Source organism: Takifugu rubripes, chromosome 1 (assembly GCF_901000725.2).
Source record: "Takifugu rubripes chromosome 1, fTakRub1.2, whole genome shotgun sequence".
Lineage (NCBI taxonomy): Eukaryota > Metazoa > Chordata > Actinopteri > Tetraodontiformes > Tetraodontidae > Takifugu > Takifugu rubripes.
In genome coordinates this window covers 4,899,758-4,912,936 of record NC_042285.1, presented here as the reverse complement: position 1 = coordinate 4,912,936, position 13,179 = coordinate 4,899,758, and the positions used below count along the sequence as shown (strand labels likewise).

Genomic DNA, 13,179 nt, shown 5'->3' with positions numbered 1-13,179 from the left:
ACTTTGTATTTCACTTCCATCCACTCAAACAGCAGCTGCCCCCCCCCTCGCGTCATCTACGCCGCTCGCCTACAATACCCCCCCTTCCCCCCAACAGCCAATTGTTATTTATGGACTTTTGTTTGTTCTGGGGGCATCATCACTAACAATACAGTTAATAGCGATCGTTTGTTACTCGGCGCTGGTGCCGCGTCTCGGGACGGGGGCAGCGAAGTGAGAATACTCATTTGGAGGTTGAGGAAAGTCTTGACAGGGCCCATTTATAACGAGATCATTCTGGAAGGTCCAGCCTATTAATAATCCTCCATTGGCGTCTAATTAGAGGTCCCTGATGTAAATGAGTGTGAATCATGGGAGTTTTTCGGCCGCAGATCATGTGCGCACGTCTCCTTTATCATCCGTGTTACGTTAAAGCAGCTGAACTGTAGAGGCCCAGATTAGGGAGAGTGCTGGAGTCAATTCGTCTTCCTGTCCTCCTTGACGACAACGTTGCATCAATATATGATGTGTTCACAATGGCGAAGTCACCTCGTGGCTCTGATCTACAGTCCGTTTAAATCTCGGCCCCGTTTTTCACCATGGTTCTGTTAAAGCGAGGGAAGAGATTCATCACGACACCCTGAGCCACATTCACAGTCTCAAGGATTTTGGTCACCTGTGAGTAGACAGGACAGATGTTCTGGGAAGTCCCTGCTCCAAGCCCAGAAACATTACTAGGAATTTTCTGGGAAATCCTGCGAATGGAAGCGGGGGTCATTACCGGGAAAAGTCCTCTCACGCCCGTCTTCAACTTCATTTTGATTAATGTCCTACTCAGATGTGTCTTCTTCTAATTCCCTTATTAACGTGATGAAAAATGATCTGATTTGGGTTTGTCAAAAAAAAAGATTCCTTTAAATGTAATTAAAATAAATGAACAGGATTGAACAAAACAAACGTCTGTCTCCATTCCCAATGTTACCTTCTGTTGACTGCTCAGACACCAACGTGGACACGCGGATGTGGCAAACCTGATGTTTGTTTGTATTAGAACCCTCCGTTATCATGATAAGGTCATTAAAGAAGGTCATTATCAGCCTTCTTTAAGTCCCACAATGCCATGCAGTTACACACGCTAGCTCCGCGTTCTGCAGCCACCCCAAACCTCAGCACTGACTAGCGGAGTTCCTCCCGTTCCTCTTCCTTTCCTCCCTCTCGGAGGTGCACATCAGGCCTTAATTAGCAGCACATTTTCTCCACGCGATGCCGACTGATGTGTCGGAGAAGAAAAGGCAAATTGAGTCGCAGGCTAACTCGGGAATCAATTCTTCTTGAAAACATTCCTCCTCTTTGCCTTCATGCCTCCATCAATCTCACCTCCTCCCTTCCCCTCCTACCCCCCCAGCTCCTATGAGAAGCCAGGAGTGGTCTGGAGAAATGAGGTGCAGCATTAGTGTTTGTTTTTTTTTTTTTTTTGCTTGCCTGTGCAATAGAAAACACAGCCCGTCAGGGGCCCTGTCAGCAGATTGGGGAGATGCAGATGGGAGGTGAAAAAGCTCCCTGGTGGCACTTGGACCCTGTTCAGATGTGATTGCAGCCGCCAGGATGAAGTCAGCACTGACAAAGTGCGTCCATTGATGGATGGACAAAGCAGGGAACTGGATGCGAGAATGGATGGGGGGCAGAGTGGGAACGTAACGCAGACAAAGAAAATGAAAGACGGAGAGGAATTACCCACTAAAGCATTCCGGCAATACAAATCCCAGAGCAATTTACTTACTGCTAACTGAGCACAGGAGTGTGTGCATCAGTACAAGCTCCCCCTGACAACTGGATGGCTTTTAGGCGCTTGATAGCGCTCGCTCGATTTCATGCAATTATTTCACGACCACCCCTTTTTCAAGGGAACTGCGTACATGATGTGTTTATGTACACGTGCACACGCTGCAGCCTGTCAGACGGATCATAGATTAGGCCCATAATTGATCATTTTATCATGAATAAATTGACAGAGGAAACAACAACCGTTAGCATTAGTCTGTTTTTCATAAACCCTCCCAAACCTTGTGTGAACTGGTGCGAATGGTGAATCTTGTTTTCTTCAGGATATTCCAGACTGGATCTGGGTCATGTCGGGCAGCAATAAATTCCACCTCTTCTTGTACTGCATCACTGTAAAAAACAAGATATTTTAGGTACTTCATGGCCTGGAGAGGACTAATAACCCCCTGAAGTCAGGGCCAATAACCTTCCCACACCCGTGACCTGTGTTCTGGGGGTCAGAAGAGTTTGCCTTCTTGTTGGGGAAGGATTTCTCATTACAACTGCTCTGGCACTGCATTAAATGTCAGCGCTGCTGCAGGACGGGGGGGCCGGAAGATTAAGAGTAATGCTGTTGGCCTCAGGATTTCCGATTAAAACTATTCTCATTAATCAGAGTCTTAGAGATGGAAGTAATTTAAAGCCCCGGTTCTCTCGGAGCAAAATCGCGGGGCACCACCCTGTCACCAGCGACGGGGCGAGGCTCTCGTGCCCATTCACTATCTCTTCATTATGGCCGCCAAGGACACGTGAAGGCCAGTCACCCTGCGATTTGCACTTGAAATTAATTTGACCACTGGAAATCTCCTTTCACCCACAGCCAGATTGTCACGTTGGGAAAAGACTTTCTTTTTTTTGTAGAAGGTCCCTGCACAAGAACAAGAACTGCACTGTCACTCTGCTTCCTGAGACGTTACTGCTCATGCTGAGACTTTATTCTCCGAGCTCTGCACGTGTCTGCTGCTACCTTTTCCATTGTGTGGTGCCAACTTCCCTCATTTTCCTCAAGAAACCTTTGTCCACTTCTAGTTAACAGTTGGCACCAGCTTGGCTAAAATTCCCGCTAATAGTTGCCAAAATGGCAAAAGTTTTCTGACAGAAAACTGATTTAAAGGTTCCATGTAATGCTAATATTGCTATTATATCATTATATATTTAAAATGACCCCTTTCATCAGGGTAAAACTGGTACCGCAGTCATGTCAGACCCACATTAGCAGCTATTTCAGGTTATCTTGAACACTCTGTTTTGGAAATGAAAGAGAAGGAGAACTTTTGGGATTTTGAGGACCTGACAGCAGAATGTCAGCAGTGAGCCATCGGCACAAACATCTGTCTTAACAACAATCAGTTTGGAAGTAATTCCTCCCCTAAATCTCTGCCTTTGTGTCTGCGTCCAAGGTTATCGTACCTACTGGAGCAGAGAGTCAAGGCTTCAAGGTTTAAAACTGGATGCAACTTGTGTTTGGTTCTCAATTAGCACCTGTCACAGGAGAACGGCCCGTCTGACCCCTGCTCCTCTGTGACACCCAGTAGATGGACCAAACCACCAGGGATGGAGGCGGCTCTATGCTGGGAGTCAATGTATTCTATAAACTGGGAGGCCTGCTGCAGTGAATCTCTCGTAAATCTTGTGGCACGCCGGTATCATTTCCCTCAGCTGACCTTGACAAGGTTGGAGCCTGGATGGGGAGAGAAGGGGGGGGTTACACAGGAAAGTGGGTCGTTGTAGCTGTGAAACTCACCCACTTTGGTTCTCCTGTTGCTTATCAGCCAGCATTTAACCTCCCTCACATCTGATCTGGCAACTTTAAGCACACAAAAGATGAGGACAAGCTCCAACATGAGCCCTGGGCTTCATGTTGGAGCTGAGCCTGCTAGATTATTATCTCCAGCAAGGCTGCAGAGCAGCATTTCTCGCACCCCCACATTCGCATTTCAAACAAATACTTATCAACAGCCCATGAAGTAATCAATGAGGATAATCCATCTGGGAGGCTGTCGATATGGTAATCGCTCTGTCTCATCGTTATTGCCGCGCAGCCATAAATCATTCGCTTAGCAGAATGCTTAGCAGCTGTTGCAACAAGCCGGTGATTGTGTGGAGCAAAGTGCTGCTTTTTGTCATCAATCCCCCAACATTGTGTCTGGCTATGGTTTTTTTGTGGATGGATTATGAATCAAAGTGTCACAGGGGCTCTTAAAAACGTGTGTGAGCCGCCTGTGTGTCACTCTCACACATTCAATGATGCTACTATGTCACCTGTGTCCTTTGGTTCGTATCAAATAAGGCGTGAGAGTCAGAAACATGCTAATTAAAAGGTACAGCAGTAGAGTTAAATTACTGGTGTAATGATACTTAATATTCCACCATTTTCACCAACATTCGCAGCAATGCTCTTTCCAGGTATTTAATTAGCGGGTAAATAAATCCTGGTGTTCTTTGTTTCTTGGGGCCTTTAGTTCATTATAAGTTTGTTTAAGATCCTTCAATGTTTAACTCCACTATTCTTACAGACCTTGCTGACTCAGTTCTCTCCCATCTGACCTCTACCCTACCAGAGTTTCTTCTCTTCTTCTGTTGCATTATTCCAACGATCAAATGCAAACATACTATAATTCATTTGGACTGTCCTGGAAATAATAGATAGATTTTAAAAAACCTGATGTATTCCAGCAAATCTGAAATGCTATGAGGGGAATATTGTGAGAGATTTTATCTACAGGATTTAAAAACCAATAGCAAAGTACAACGAGTGCCCTCACTGAAATGTCCGACGACCATTTAAAGTTAATTATCACTTCATTTTTCACAATATTTTGACCCTTTTTGCCTTTCTTAAAAAAATAATAAGCTTTACTACTGGATCGCTGCTTTACCAGCATAGCGGTGCCTCTTTCCCCAGAATGTGCAGCGATTGGCACTAAAATGCCAATCATAAACAAAAGGAGGCATTTAAAAGTCTTTCATTCACTGAATGTTAATGTATTTAGCACACGGAGGGGGCCGTGGCGCCCTACTGCTGTTTGGATATGTTCTAAAACCTCCAGTTAATGTCATTTAAGCTTTTGTATTATCCGTGGGATGATTAATCTTTATTTGACTCTCAGCCAATCAGCAACATCTACCAAACGTTAGGGTTGGGTTGTTCCACAGCCGTGTTCCACAGCAGGAACGTCAGCAGGTCAACGGAAGGAAGACTATTAAACCAGAGACCTCTTGTCCACATGAGTGTCAACAGCAGCCAGGATGGAAGCAATTTATTCATCCAGATACATGAAGAACGCCGTTGTCCTGCAGGAACGTGTGACAGCCTTTTCCTCCCGATGAATAACTGGGGGCAGGATGCCTGCCGGACGCAGAGTGGATTGTTCAGAGTCCCAATAACAATTTCAATCCTGTTACGGATAATGCCGCACAAACGACGTCCTGAAAATTGAACATGACACGCGAGCAATTTGTTGCCTTTGTGTTCGTAACCTTGAGCATCCGATCGGGAGGTTCTCTCCCAACACAGGAGCGCCTTCTGGCAGTTCAGAGGCAGACGTCAGAACAGGTCGACCCTTCAGAGGTTCCCATATTTTTTCAACAGCGACGCTCCGGACAGCGATTAGCATGTTCACACCTGAGGAAACACACCGCGGCTAGCAGGAAAACAAAGCTAACGGGGCTAAAGTGTGAAAGCATGCGTCTGCACTGTGGCTTCTCTGTCCAGCTGCTGTTTCAGGTGCAGCTGCTCTGGAAACAACATCTACAACAATCGGGCCTCTCTTCACCCGCCCCCCCCCTGTGGTCTGACACCAACACTGGCCTGTGCTCTGATTTAAGGCCCTGGCCTGCTGATGACCCTTCTCTGAGCTCCACCCCTCCCCTTCCTCTATCTGCGGCTCCAGTTCAGCCTAACTTGGGGAAACGCTCTCTTGCTCCTTCCACAGCTCATTAATCCAGCGAACAATGAAAAGAGCCGAGCGCAAACAGCAGCGTTAGTGAATCTTTAATGTTTAGCTTTTACTGTCCTGCCCTTTGTTCCCCGAGGCCAGGCTTCTGCCGGGCAGCTCCTTTTAAATAAAGCAGCATTGTTCCACAGTTGCTTTCACCCAGTACTGTATCTGTTTTCCTGTCACCGACTGGGAATCACGGCGATCCCGACTTTCCCCCTCTTGACTTTTGGCATCAGATTGTGTCTATTATGATTCCCGCTCTCCGAATGAACGTCATTACTTGAAGACGAATGGTCGGCCCTTGACCCCGACGCTCCGACTTCTTTTGCAGCCTTTGGCCATAAATGTGTAGCCTCTAAGTACATAAATATATTATTTATGTGTGGTTAAGTTACGGCTATTGTTGTCTCAGCACATATAAAGAACGGCGCTGTGGCCTTGGGCCAGGCACCGGCACACTCTGTCATGTTTTTTCATTCCCATGCATAATTAAAAAAAAATTAAATTATGTGTCATGTTCAAAATTATAATGCTGCAGGAAATGCTCTACATTGAACTTTATTTTTTTCTACAAGACTGACAGGAAATCAATTAATTCTGATGTATTATTTTATGCTGGACAGGCAGCGGGCTCCGGGATGGGGGGGGGGGGGGGGGCTGTCTAGACAGCTGGATTGGTTCCAGCTGTTCTCAGTGGTGCAGCTATATATTATTGCTTGTGTGTGTGTGTGTGTGTGTGTGTGTGTGTGTGTGTGTGTGCTTCTGAGGAAAATGGCTGAAGGGTATGAGGCAGGTGACTGGACTGTAAAATGAATAACACTGTGGGATAAAAACGGTTTTCTAGCCTGTGGTGGCAGAGACGTCGCTGTCAACATATTTTAACAGCATTCTAATCCACGTCCTTCAGACGACCACAGAGAAATTGTGTAGTAATTTATGAGTCAGTGTGTGTCACTATTCCTACAACATGTATCACATTACTTTGTTACAGTCAACAAGAAAGATAAAAAAAACCCCATATTTATCAGGTTAGCTATCCTTGTAGGTGTTGGAAGGCTATAAGCACCTAGCATTAGCCGTGCACTGCTGTTTTAGCAGGAGGTTTTTTGTGGTGTAAGGTGTCTCGGTATTTACGAACTATTTACACGTTAATGTTTCTTTCTCGTCTACGTATCAATGGAACGAGATTGTGACCAGTGAACGACTGCTCTTCACCCTTAGTTTACCCTGCTAGCAAAGCTGTAGCTACAATATCATTGAAGTTCATGCATGGCTAAACTAAAAAAATACAGGGTCGAGGAGTGGTTGTGATCTTTCAAAGCTTTTTATCATGACCTGCTGAACAGCGCCGGCGTTTTCTTCTCCACAATCAAAGAACTAACACTTTAATCTGATGTGGTTTTAGTGTTTCATAAAGAGACACAATTTATAACTTCTTTAGGGAGAGCAGGAAATTGCTTTGGCCTCACATGTTTAAGCAATAAAATGTGATATGTGTTGGATTATAAGAGTCAAACTCCAGATTACCTGCATGACTGATGGATGAGTCCTCCAGAGGCCAGAGGTGAAGCCATAATGCTCACAACCGCAGCATTAGCCCAGCCCAACAACAAGAGAAGCCTGTTTTGCTTTATTCTTTCTCTTCTTCTCTGGGTCACTTCATTGGTTGAAACATTGTGGACATGATGCGTCGTAAATCAAAAGCAGGGCGTCAGTAATCTTTGCTCAAGGGCAGGGATAACAGGCAGATAGACATGTGAATGAGATGGTGAGGGGGAGGGTCCAGGGGCGACTCATCCCGTTCTGCCATCGCCACGGAGACGATAGAGGAAGATTTATGGGGCATCATGGACCACTGGTGGGCCGCCCATCATCCACGTGAACCTCTTCTCCCACAACATCCCTCCATCTTGTTTTTTTCTTTCCAGCGCCGACTTGTTAGCGGAGTGTACCGGAGAGCTAAGGAAGGCCACGCCCATCGATGATGTCACGTTCCAGGGAACTGGCTCGATAAATGACGCCGATAAGGCAGCACGATTGACCTTAAATCTGGGCAGCGCTGCCTCACAACCCCCTCCCCCCCCCCTTCCTGCATTGTGAGTTGAAAAGAAATAACGCTCAAATTACTCGAGGGATTTCCAAACAAAGAACAAGCACATGTAATGTTCAGGATATCTGGGTTTGTTTTTACACGTTAGCAACCCTTTGCGGCTGGATAAACACAGATGGGTTGGAGCCCGTCCAGTTTCCAAAGGTACGGCCATGAGCACAATAGCCTTACGTGTGACTTAATTACAGCCATCTGTAACGCTGTCACTTTGGCTCCGCCTTGCTAGCGTGACACCGTGCCGAGACGCTGAACAAAGCTGCCTGACAGAAATCAGGACAAGTCGTGGATTTTAATTGATCTTGATCCCAGAAGCGGTTCTGATGGGACGTCATCCGACCCACAGAGGTGATCGTCAGCTGACGAATTCCCGCGTCGTGTGCGAGAAAAGTCGCCACATCTGCCCAACAGGTCGTAGACTGGGTCTGAGGGTGGCGGCTGGCGACCCTCCCTCGGGCCGCTTTCATATGTCATCAGCAGTTATCACAAAATGTCTTTACAAATGAAATGTTCGCCCCTTTGGGTAAATCTCCGAGGATTTCAGGGAACAATATTTATTCGTCTATATTTAAGCTCCTTAACTCCACGGTTTCATCCACCTTTGGCCGTGTTGATCGAAGGTTAATGATTACTGCACATGTGATAAAAGGTCTAAAATATTATTTCTCTTTGTCCTTTTTACACTCTGAATAAAAATCGCTATAATACTGTAATACTGCAATTTGACCTTTTTCTCCATTTAACTGAACTGTTATTATTTATTTACCTGGTATAAAAGCTCCTGGAAATCTGTGTGTTTGTGTTTCTGCCGCACCTCAAAGTTCCAGGAATTTCATTCGGATCTGGCTCTGGCGTGTCGGGGAGCGGCGCAGCGGTTGGACCCGATGAGACGGTCGTCCAGCTTCTTATGATCTTGTTTTTTAACACGAAAACCAGAGCCCGCGCCACTTCCTGGAGCTTTTCTTTATTTTTAAACAAAGCCGCGGTCCTCCAATCAGCGTTCGCCAGCGCACAACCCCTCCCCTCGAGAGTTCGGCCTCCTGACTAAGCGCTTTTTCACGGGAACTTTGGGTTTGGGGGACATTTAGGTGGAAACACGGCGAGATTTTTGGAAATATTGACGGCAAAAGATCGCGAGGTGGAAGAGGGACAATAGCAGCGTGAAAAACCCGATACAGACGAGCTGCTAATCTATAATTCACGTACTTGCGGTGTAGATTTGACGGCGAACAAGCAAGAGCCCCGACGTTCCCTCCGTGATATAGATCGCATCGTCAAGAAAGGCGGACGGCCTGTTTCTTCTGGCGTAGCGTCTCTTGCCGGCGCCTGTGTCTCTGACAGGTCGTTCCATCCGTCACAGAGGCGAAAAGAACTCGTGAGCCGGGATGCAAAAGCGGGTCTGTCGGCTCTGTTTCACATCAGAGCCCCCACGAGCTTCGCGTTCAGGTACCTGTCAGGAGCTGTGAGCCCAGGGAGGAAGTGACTGCGTCGGTAGGGTGATATCCTTCCTCCCCGCGGTGGCGAGGGAGAACGCCCTCCTCACACAAAGGACAGCCTCGCTCCTCCACGCTCTTTATTTTGAGTCATAACATCCACCGCGATTGTGAACGCAGGGGTCAAGGTGAGGCTAGGACACTTGTGAGGGACGGCCGCCCCAGGAACAGCAAACAGATGTGCTTTGATGATTATTGCAGAGGAGGGAAAGCGAACGCCAGGGCTGCATTTGCTCCTCTAGCGCTTGCCCACCTGAATCCCCGTGGTGGGAAGAACCCCGGGAGTTAAACGGGTCCGACGGCGCCGTTTCCTTTAGCCACTGGAGGTGACATCTGCTCACGCTTGCAGGCGCAAAATTGAACGTCAATATCTTCACCTCGAAGCAACCTGAGGAGAGGGGGAGAAAAAAGTTTGTGTCAGTCGGAGACAATCTTTCTTAGCATGAAAGGTTAGGCAGCAACAGCACTTAATCAAGTGGGGGCTGTCAGCGGGCGCCGTTAAAATTGAGCCGTAAAGACGGGCTGCCAGCATTACAGCCGATGAGCTCTCCCGGTGAATGATTGACTTGTGTAAATCATTTTCTTTTTTGCGCTCCTTCTCTTTTACGAGCATCAGTAGCGGCGGAGGATGGCGAGGATACCATCATGGGATTAAGTACAGCTCCTGCGGGCTGTCCCGGTGATTAATGAGCTGCCACCGCGTTCTCAACTGTCAGGCAGAGGAGCAGGGGGTTCAAACCATGTCTAGACTGATGGTACGAAGGCCAGAATCAGTGGTGTCACCGTGTCGTTAATGTCCTGTAGCTCCAATGTTGATTTAGCAGGTTGCCAATCACCCTCGGCAGACCGTGACTCCGCTTCTGTCCCCGTTTCAGCAGCGCGTTTGGACATTTTTAATCAGCACCCCCACTTTAGCGTCTTGTTGGGGTGAGTTTTGCTCTATTCAGAACAACCCTGTTTTGTTAGCTTTTGCACTGTGGCATCTACTTTTAGCTGCACGCAGTTGTCTAATGCAGCTATCGGGCGGGAGAGTAAAACAAGTACTCCTGCAACATATACGGTAACGGAAGAAAGGCTAGGTGGCTAGCTACAGTTAGCTTCTCACAGATACTGCGCTGCTTCTTCTATGTATGGAGATGGATCTTAATAATCAGTTCACCAGGGTTTACTTAAAGTTATGAGATCAATGTGTATTATCTAATACTTATAGGCACAATTTCTCTTCGTTTCCAGACAAAAAATTGCTGTATAAAGAAGCTATCTGGTGCTAGCTACTTAATTAGTGCATTTCATCTTGGATATTGATAGAAGTGTCCAGCGTCCTTCGCTGCAAGCTGCTGGTCTTGTTCTTTAGATCCTCCAGAGGTTCTTTATGTCTCGTTGGAGGGATCGTCCCGTGTAATGTCGTCTGACCTTTCGCTTTGAACTAAAATGCGGCGCATGCAATGACGAGGAGAGCAGGACGGAGGGAAATTGAGCAGCTCCACATCTATCTCTCCCCTAGGAGCGTCCCGTTTCTCTTTCCACCCGTTATTTGAAAGCTATCATTTCCTAGGATTCATTGCTGAAAAATGGCATCGATTCTCCAGATGATAGATGCTAAGTGTCCTTCTATCGACACGCCTATTGACAGACCTGTGTAAATTCTGCATCTTATAACCTCTCCGGATAAATGATACACCTTCTGAACGGGGAGGGGGGGTGGTGGATGCAGCTCGGTCGATGCTTGCGTCTGAGTCTTTCCTCCGGTAGTGTGCGTCACTTGGAAACCCGTGATTCATTATGTCAGAAAACACATTAGCGGTCATTACGCCGAAGACTTAAACATAACAGTGACAGGAGATAAAATCCTCCTGCAAGCTAGCGGGAGTCACCAGAGTGGACTTCATTCAGCTGTGGGTGACAGCTGCTGTAGGTTGGATCTCCATCATGAAGAGTTTTTTTTAAATCTAATATCCCAGCCTAGCATCAAAATGACTTATGGAGAGCCTTAAACCTCCTACATGTGCTGTGAAGCAACTCCTTTTGCTAGCGTTGTTTACAAGGGCTATTTTTCTCCCAGTCTACGGTTTATTGCATCTTAATCATAGCCCTTTGTAGCGCTGCCTACAAGGACTTTAAATAATGTTCCAATGCCAACCGGTTGCTCCGTCTCAATTTGTTTTATAGTAATACACAATTTAACCTTCAGAATAGCATTTGCAGGTTCATAACGCTCGGAGCAGATGTAATTTTTCTAACAAACAGAGCTGCAATGTGACCTTATTTATCTCCTTTCTTATATTGTGTTGTGTTCATCTGTACGCCGCTCAGGCCTCGGTGTTTTACCACGACACTAAATCACTTTTAAAAACTCAACAGCGATGAGAATCTTTGGAGCTCCGCGGCCTTCGTGCACAATTTATGTACATTTTTCTAAAGTAAACCCGACTTTCCCCGTTCCCCGGTCGAACCACCCCCGCCTGTCTTTTGTCTGCTTGCTCCAAAGATAAATTAGCACCTTCTAAATAATGCAGTGAACCCTAATTCTCTTTGATTAGTGGTGAGTTAGATGACGGCGACCCATTGAAATTGGTCATCGGCATAAATAACGAGCGAATGAACTGATAAAATGCAAAGTCCTCGGCCATCATAAATCAAACGGAATCCAGTGGCCGTGGAAGTGGGTGGAATTAGAAGTCCGTGCTCCTATTAATTATGTTGCCTTGTGGAGGCGACAGTATGATAAATCAGCAGTGAAAGGCACTTCAGCAGGCTGAGGCTGAGGACTTAGACTGCCTGCAAATTGCTTTGTGTATGCTCCTAATTGTTTTTTAAATAACCCTGCTTTTTGGAGGCAGGTTGAAGCGGCCGTCCACTGCAAAGGGTCAGTGTAGCCAGAGCCGCCGCCTCGCTAAGCTAATGCTACCGTTCTCTGATTCAGACCTTACAGTGTGCAGCAAACATACATATGAGAACACACAGAAGCACTAGAAATTGAGTCTTTTATAGAAAGTTGTACAAAGGTGTTAATCATATTCACCATCGTGTTATATTCAGGAATATTGATCAAATTACAGCATGTCAGCAAAAGCTAGCTTCATTATTGTAATTACACACTCACTGCACGTGTGCATTGTCATGCTAATGGAGTTCCACTCAGGTTTTATTTAGTCCTCTTCTTTAGTGATCCTTTCTTACAATTTCACCTGTAAGTTTTGCTAAAGTCAATCCATGAAAGGTTTATGGAGTCCAATAATAGTCACGCTTCTGAGACTTAAAGAAGCAGTCTCAATGCTAATGCTAATAAAGTACATAAATATAAAATCCAGGTATTTACTAAAGAGCAAAAGCTGTTATTCAGGGTGAGTTTTTAGTATAAGATGGTTGTGGATATATAGCAGGCATACGCCTGGTGGATTATTTGTGTTTGCTACCAGAAATGCTAATAGCTGCACAGTCAATTTCTTGTTTACCTTTGACTTCTCTGTCCGTGTGATGAAGGGCAGAGGAAGGTGCAGAGGCGCCTGCATGTTGTCATCAGCTATTGAAATCCAGAGGCACTAAAAGTAGCTCTGATTCTTGTTTCCAGATGCTAGCTGGTTAGCGAACTAGCTAGCCATGAAACAGAACTCTTGTTTGTATTGGATTAAGTCAGGAATTTCGACATTTTCAACATTTTCTTACATATTTCTGTCTGTCTGTCTGTCTGTCTGTCTGTCTGTCTGTCTGTCTGTCTGCCTGCCTGCCTGCCTGTCTGTCTAATATCAGTTTTGTTAAAATTTTCGAAAAGATTCGGAAAATTGGTATTTGTGGTTTTGCTGATTTTAATCATTGTTGTCATGGTAGTCAGTCCCTG

General features: G+C 46.0%; 1 long non-coding RNA gene across 1 annotated transcript; it reads right to left on the bottom strand.

The window, feature by feature from the left end:
• Nucleotides 1–1,979: 1,979 nt before the first annotated feature.
• On the bottom strand, nt 1,980–9,160 carry LOC115251194 (uncharacterized). Its single transcript, XR_003889757.1, has 3 exons — nt 9,055–9,160; nt 3,283–3,481; nt 1,980–2,151 (listed from the first exon to the last, which is right to left on the bottom strand). It is a non-coding gene; the product is annotated as an uncharacterized lncRNA (long non-coding RNA).
• Nucleotides 9,161–13,179: the final 4,019 nt, after the last annotated feature.